This window comes from Rutidosis leptorrhynchoides, chromosome 2 (genome assembly GCF_046630445.1).
Source record: "Rutidosis leptorrhynchoides isolate AG116_Rl617_1_P2 chromosome 2, CSIRO_AGI_Rlap_v1, whole genome shotgun sequence".
Taxonomy (NCBI): Eukaryota; Viridiplantae; Streptophyta; class Magnoliopsida; order Asterales; family Asteraceae; genus Rutidosis; species Rutidosis leptorrhynchoides.
In genome coordinates, this window is record NC_092334.1 from 477,022,968 (window position 1) to 477,029,738 (window position 6,771).

General features: G+C 36.0%; 1 non-coding gene across 1 annotated transcript; it reads right to left on the reverse strand.

Annotated features, from left to right (window-relative positions):
- Positions 1–6,392: 6,392 nt before the first annotated feature.
- LOC139894756 (small nucleolar RNA R71) lies at positions 6,393–6,499 on the reverse strand. Its single transcript, XR_011775241.1, has one exon. It is a non-coding gene; the product is annotated as a small nucleolar RNA R71 (small nucleolar RNA).
- Between the last annotated feature and the right edge of the window lie 272 nt (positions 6,500–6,771).

The following is a 6,771-nucleotide window of genomic DNA, read 5'->3' on the forward strand; positions in this document are numbered from 1 at the left end:
TGAAAAGAAAAGGGAAGAGGAAAGAAGAAGCGACAGCAGGCACCGTCACGACAGCAGCAGGCGCAACGAAAGCCATCATAAAGGCCACAACAGTCACGGAAAAAGCCATGACAACCATAGGCATGATAAGAGCAGCCGAAGACCATATAATAAGGGGTCCCTAATCGACAGCCTATCTAAAACTCCAAGGGAAATACTGTTAACAGAACCCGTAAAGGCAAAGTTTACCCCTCCGACACCACTGGAAAAATGTGACGGTCAAAAGTCAGACAAGTATTGTGAGTTCCACGAAGACAACGACCACGACACTGATGAATGCAGAGCACTAATATGCGAAATCATAGCCAAAATCAAGGCAGGTGAACTCAATCACTTGTTGTCAGGATGGAAGTTCAAAAAGGCCGATCCCAACAAAACATTCAGTTGGCAGAAGGAAGACGGCAAGAAGCGTGAGAAGACAAAAGATAAAGTTGTAATTAACATGATCAGTATTGAAAAAGATGAGATCGACCCCTGGAGAGATGCCGCAATCACGTTCCCAAGGCGACCGGCACGATACGCTCGGGAAGAACATGTGGTGATTGACGGCTTGCTAGACGGCTTTCGTGTCCAAGAAATGTACACTGACACCGGGAGTGAGGTTGATGTCTTGTATGCCCATTGCCTTTCCCAACTCCCAAAATGTGTCGGTAGAAAAATGAGACACTCCAACGCCATCATCTCTGGATTTACGGGCTCTACTGAAGAACCCATAGGAAAACTCAAGGCAACGGTGATGGTAGGCACACAGCCCTACCTCCGTAGTGAGGTCATTAACTTTTATGTGGTCAAATCTGTGACTGCTACAAATGTGATCTTGGGGAGAAACTTCTTCAGAAAGTTTAACGCCATAACCTCCACCGCTCACGACTTGCTTAAATTTCCAACCCAGAAAGGTGTGGCTACAGTCGAATCCACCCGACTGCCTTTCCCGGTAAGAGGAAATACTCAAGTTACACAAAGCACCACAGCAAGAAAGACCCCACACATCTTGGAAGAGAAACGTGTGTCAGTACTAAAACGGCTAAGTTACTTCCCTCCAGCATCATACTCCAACAAAAAGAGCCCAACTAACTGTTACAAGACTGGAAACGGGAGTGCCGGCTGGCGCTATCAGCCGGAATGGGAAGAACAACTTTACAACCAAGGAACACCTAAAAACCTTAATCCGGAACCTAAACGTTCGAGGCCAGAAAGTTGTGAAAGCTCCAACCAAGATGGAACACCGGTTAAGGGAAACAAAAGTGGCTAGATGCTACACTAAAATTTTGATGAATACCATGATTGAAACTGATCACTTCAACTTACGGCTATCTTGATGTTTATGCCTTTCTTTTTCAATAAAGAATCTATGTATGTTTTTCATTTTCAGGAATGAATAAAAGCATTTTACCATTTACAATAACCAGTTCATTATGTCATTTACAAACGATGTTCATGTGTTAATAACCAGTTAGCGGCAAACGGATTTCGGCATCCACGTAAGTCCCACGCTAGTTATTCTGTACCCCCTTAAGATGTGATTGTCTAGCCCTCGTCGGTACAAGTTTATACTGATAAACGACCAATGAGTATATGGCATAAACACGCGCGACTGCACGGTGTACACGCCAAAACTACCACAAATGTATTCTAGGCATACATACGAAGATATGAACTAGTTCAACTGAAGAAAATTCGGCACAAAATACTTGAAATTAAAATTTTCATTAATTACATGTGGTTCATTACAAGTTTCTCCAAAAAATATGCAACAATGTGCAGTACAACAAGTTAAAAACTAAAATCCAAGAGCTGCTGCACGGTTGTACCATCGTCAGCCCAGAGATCTTCAAAACTACCAAAGCAAATCTCCGCCAAGGCTCTTTCAGCAGCCTGGACCTCCTGCACAGTAGCCGGATTCACCTTCCCGGTGATATCCGGATGCAAAGGGAGAACCCCACCAATATGGTGCCTCTGCATCAATCTAATGGCTTGGGTAAAACTGGCTGACCCGATGCTATCCAAATAAACCTTAAAAGGTGACTTCACGGTGGAGGAATTGATAACTTTCCTCAAAATAGATGGAAGACCACCCCGCAATCGCCTGCACTCTTCTAGGACAGCCTCCTTGGCAGCAGCCTCCTTTTCCTTCTCCACAGTTACCCGACTAAGCTCCTCCTTAGCGACCCTCAGCTGAGTCTCCAAGATTTTAACAGCTTCCCGGGCCATGGGAGCCTGGGACAACTCACCACGAGCAGTAGTCAGCTGGCGCTCTAGATCCGTCACCTGCTCCTCCCGGTCAAAACCATCCAGGATAAGCATAATCATCGCCATGAGTGCCCGGGCTCGAACAGCCTTGGAATCCTCCTGGGGGAGGGCAGGGACCGCTTGACGAAGGGAAGAAGAGGCCCCCTTTGATAGTGCTCCAAATGAACATATATTTCATAGCAATATCCTTCCAATATGCAAAGCTTTTAGTTGAAATTGTTCTATTTTTATGTAATATTCGTTTAAATAAATAAGTGCGAAGACAAAAGAAGAAAATGATGATTTGAAGATGCAAATGACCAAAAAGCTCAAATGAACAAGATATAATCCAAGAGGTTCAATTTATTGATGAGAAACGTCTCAAAATTACAAGAGTACGAGCCGCGAAACGCAAAGTACAAGATATTAAATAGTACGCAAGGACGTTCGAAAATTCGGAACTGGGACCAGAGTCAACTCTCAACGCGCGACGCAAAGGAGCTAAAATTACAAGTCAACTATGCACATAAATATAATATAATATATAAATAATTCTTACAATTATATATATTATATTATATAATAAAACGTCGGCAAATAAGAAAACAAAAATATGTGAGCTGTCCCAGGCGGCCATGCGATCGCATGGCCAGAAGGCACAAAATCCATGCGATCGCATGGGCATCAGAATCTGGCCAAGTGCTATAAAAAGCGACGAATTGAACGAGTAAAATACACCATCTTTTTCTTTTCCTTCTCTGTAAAAAACATATATATATATATATATATATATATATATATATATATATATATATATATATATATATATATATATATATATATATATATATATATATATATAATTTAAAGTTTAATTTAAGTTTAATAATAATTGGGTTATTATAAGAAATGTTTTAAGGTTTTGTAAGTCGGAACTCTGTCCGTGTAACGCTACGCGATTAATCACCACTGTAAGCAATGTTCTTCCTTTTTAAATTAATGTCTCGTAACTAAGTTATTATTATGCTTATTTGAGCCAAAGTAATCGTGATGTTAGACTAAATATTAAGACGGGGTTATTAGATTTTGTACCATAATTAAGGTTTGGACAAAAGACCGATACTTGTGGACATTGGACTATTGACTATTAATAGATAGGGGGTATTGTCTAATCGAATGACAACTCATTAGAATCTGTCGAACCTATCGTCAAATTAGTTAATCTAATAATTATTAAAATGATTATGTATGTTCTATTTAGTGACGTTTATACGACATCTTTTACGATCATTTATTTAATTATTCGGGTTGGGTAATTGATTATTCATTCTGATCAAGTGGGTAAATTAATATTCATATCTCATTAAAACAGGGGTGGATTACATACAAGGATAATTGGTGTAATTGTTAACAAAGTAATAAAACCTTGGATTACACGTAGTCGATAACCTGGTGTAATCATTAAACAAAGTATTAAAACCTTGTTACAGTTCGAATCCCTAATTAGTTGAAATATTTGACTTCGGGAATAAGGTTAATTTGATGAGCATTTTATAATTATGACCGATGGACTATTATGGACAAAAACCAGATATGTATCAAATAAACCAGGACAAAGGACAATTAACCTGGGTAACAATTAATTAAAATTAAAACGTCAAACATCATGATTACGGAAATTTAAATAAGCATAATACTTTTATTTCATATTTCATCGTACCTTTATTTACTGTCATTTTAATTACTGCAATTTAATTTATCGTAATTTAAATTCTGTCATTTATATTATCGTCATTTATCTTTACGCTTTATTTAAAATCGACAAACCGGTCATTAAACGGTAAAAAGACCCTTTTATAATAATATTACTATATATAATTATATATATTTTATACAAATATAGTTTTTAAAATATGGCGTTAAACTCATCTAGCTCCCTGTGGAACGAACCGGACTTACTAAAAACTACACTACTGTACGATTAGGTACACTGCCTATAGTGTTGTAGCAAGATTTAGGTATATCCACTCTATAAATAAATAAATAACTTGTGTAAAATTGTATCGTATTTCGCCGTATTTCGAAATAAAAAAATAACTATTTCGTATACGCTGCTGCACACATCAAGTTTTTGGCACCGCTGCAGGGGAGCTTCAACAACGCCGAAAGCGAAACGCTATATAAATTTTTTTTATTAAGTTTTAATTTCTTTTTGTAAAAATACGTTTTAAATATTAAAAATACAAAAATATATAAAAAAATTGAAATATATATATTTTTAAGAGTTTGTTTAAAATATATAAAATTATAACGTTTTTTTATTTCTATTTTAGTTTTTAAAAATTAAGTTTTTATTTATTTTATATAAATAAATTAAAAAAAATAAAAAATAAAAAAAAAAGTAATCGGGCCACTACACTATAGCAGCCCAACATCTGAACTGGATCCGAGGGTCATGCGACCACATGGAATTAACAAAGAATCCTCATGCGATCGCATGAGGTAACCTGACACGCCTGGTCTGATCATAGTACATCATTAATTACGGAGTATTATTAATTATTATTATTATTATTAAACCCTAATTAGGGTATAGTTATTTAATAATTAAGTTTTAGTTTATTTTATTTTTTTTGTATTTTTAAGTTTCAATTAGTTTTATTATTTATAAAATTAATACTTTAAAAAAAAATAATATAAAAATAATATTTTTATAAAAATTGTATTTTTATAACTTTAAGTTCTATTTTCTATATTTCGTATCTTTTTAATCGTTTAATCGTAATTTGTATTTTTATCATTCGTAATTAGTTTTAAGACTAGTAATTTGGCGTAGTTATTTTTATTTCTAAATTTTTAGGCTTTGCCGTAAAATCCCTTAAGTGCTTTTTCTTTAGACTAAGATTTAGACGCTTCAGAATTTTACGACGTCGCTTATCGCTTTAATATTTTATAGATTTTTGTGCCTTTTAAGTTATTGCCATTTTGGATATAGAATTCCTTTAAGTTTTAATACCTTTAGACGTAAGTTTTAATTTTTAGTTTTTAGACTTTTAAGTTTCGACGCTGCAATTTTTTTTTCGACGATTATTTTTCGACCTTTTATTTTTCGACGTTTTTTAACGCGCTCTTTTTCTTTCTTATTTCTCGACGCTCTAGTTTTTAGGACATAGAATTTTCTTTATCTTCTTTAAATTTCGATGAAAAATTATTTTAAGTGGTTAAATTGATAGACATCCAAAATTTTCTGGTTCGTAGTAATAGTTGGATTTGTTAGTGGCGAGTTGTGGGCTTCCGATTTAAAGGGTCCTGGCTACCTGCTGCATCTTTTGGCTATTCGAAACGTGGGCAAAATCAAAAAAGTCTATTAATTTGATAGCTTATATAATTTTTATTTTTATAACTAATAGGATATTCTGTGAATGCACCGATCAAAATGTTCACCACCTTTCATACGTTCACCACCTGTAACTCGATCAAGACATCTAGCCAACATTGTCGCCGTTGATTTTTCTTTAGAATCATCATCTAGTCGACCAAGTACTCCAACTCAAAATCCTGATAATCCATTTTTTGAACCCGATTTCACTATCGAGAATCCGGAGGATATTCAAGGATAATTCCGAGATCCTGAACCACTAATCATTCCTCCGGAACCACAAATTACACATCCAGAGATTGTCGAGGAAGAAACCATTAAATCAGAATCCTCTAGTGATTCGTATTCAACAATTTCAATTATGGAAGTAACAGAACCTCTAAGTTTGGAAGATCGAATGAGAGCCACACGCACTGGCCAAGGTCACGCCATTATTAAGCCAGACATTGATGCGCCAGATTATGAAATCAAAGGACAAATCCTACACATGGTAACTAATCAATGCCAATATAGTGGCACATCAAAAGAAGATCCAAACAAACATCTGCGTACCTATAATAGGATCTGTACTCTATTTAAAATCAGAGAAGTTGAGGATGAACAGATCTATCTCATATTATTTCCCTGGACTTTAAAGGGAGAAGCCAAAGATTGGTTAGAATCGTTACCTGAAGGGGCGATTGACACATGGGATGTCTTAGTTGAAAATTTTCTTAAACAATTCTTTCCGGCATCTAAAGCCGTGAGACTTCAAGGAGAAATTGTTACGTTCACACAAAAGTCAAATGAAACATTATATGAGGCGTGGACAAGATTCGAAAAGTTGTTGAGAGGATGTCCTCAACACGGTTTAGACACTTATCAAATAGTACAAATATTCTACCAAGGATGCGATATCACTACAAGAAAAGACATCAACATAGCAGCTGGTGGTTCCATTATGAAGAAAACCGCAACTGAAGCTTACAAAATTATTGATAACACCGCCTCCCACTCACATGAGTGGCATCAAGAAAAAGACATCGTTAGATCATCTAAAGTAGCTAGAGCCGATTCTAGCCATGACTTTGATTCCGTTTCCGCAAAAATAGATGCTTTCGAAAGACGAATGGAAAAGATAAATA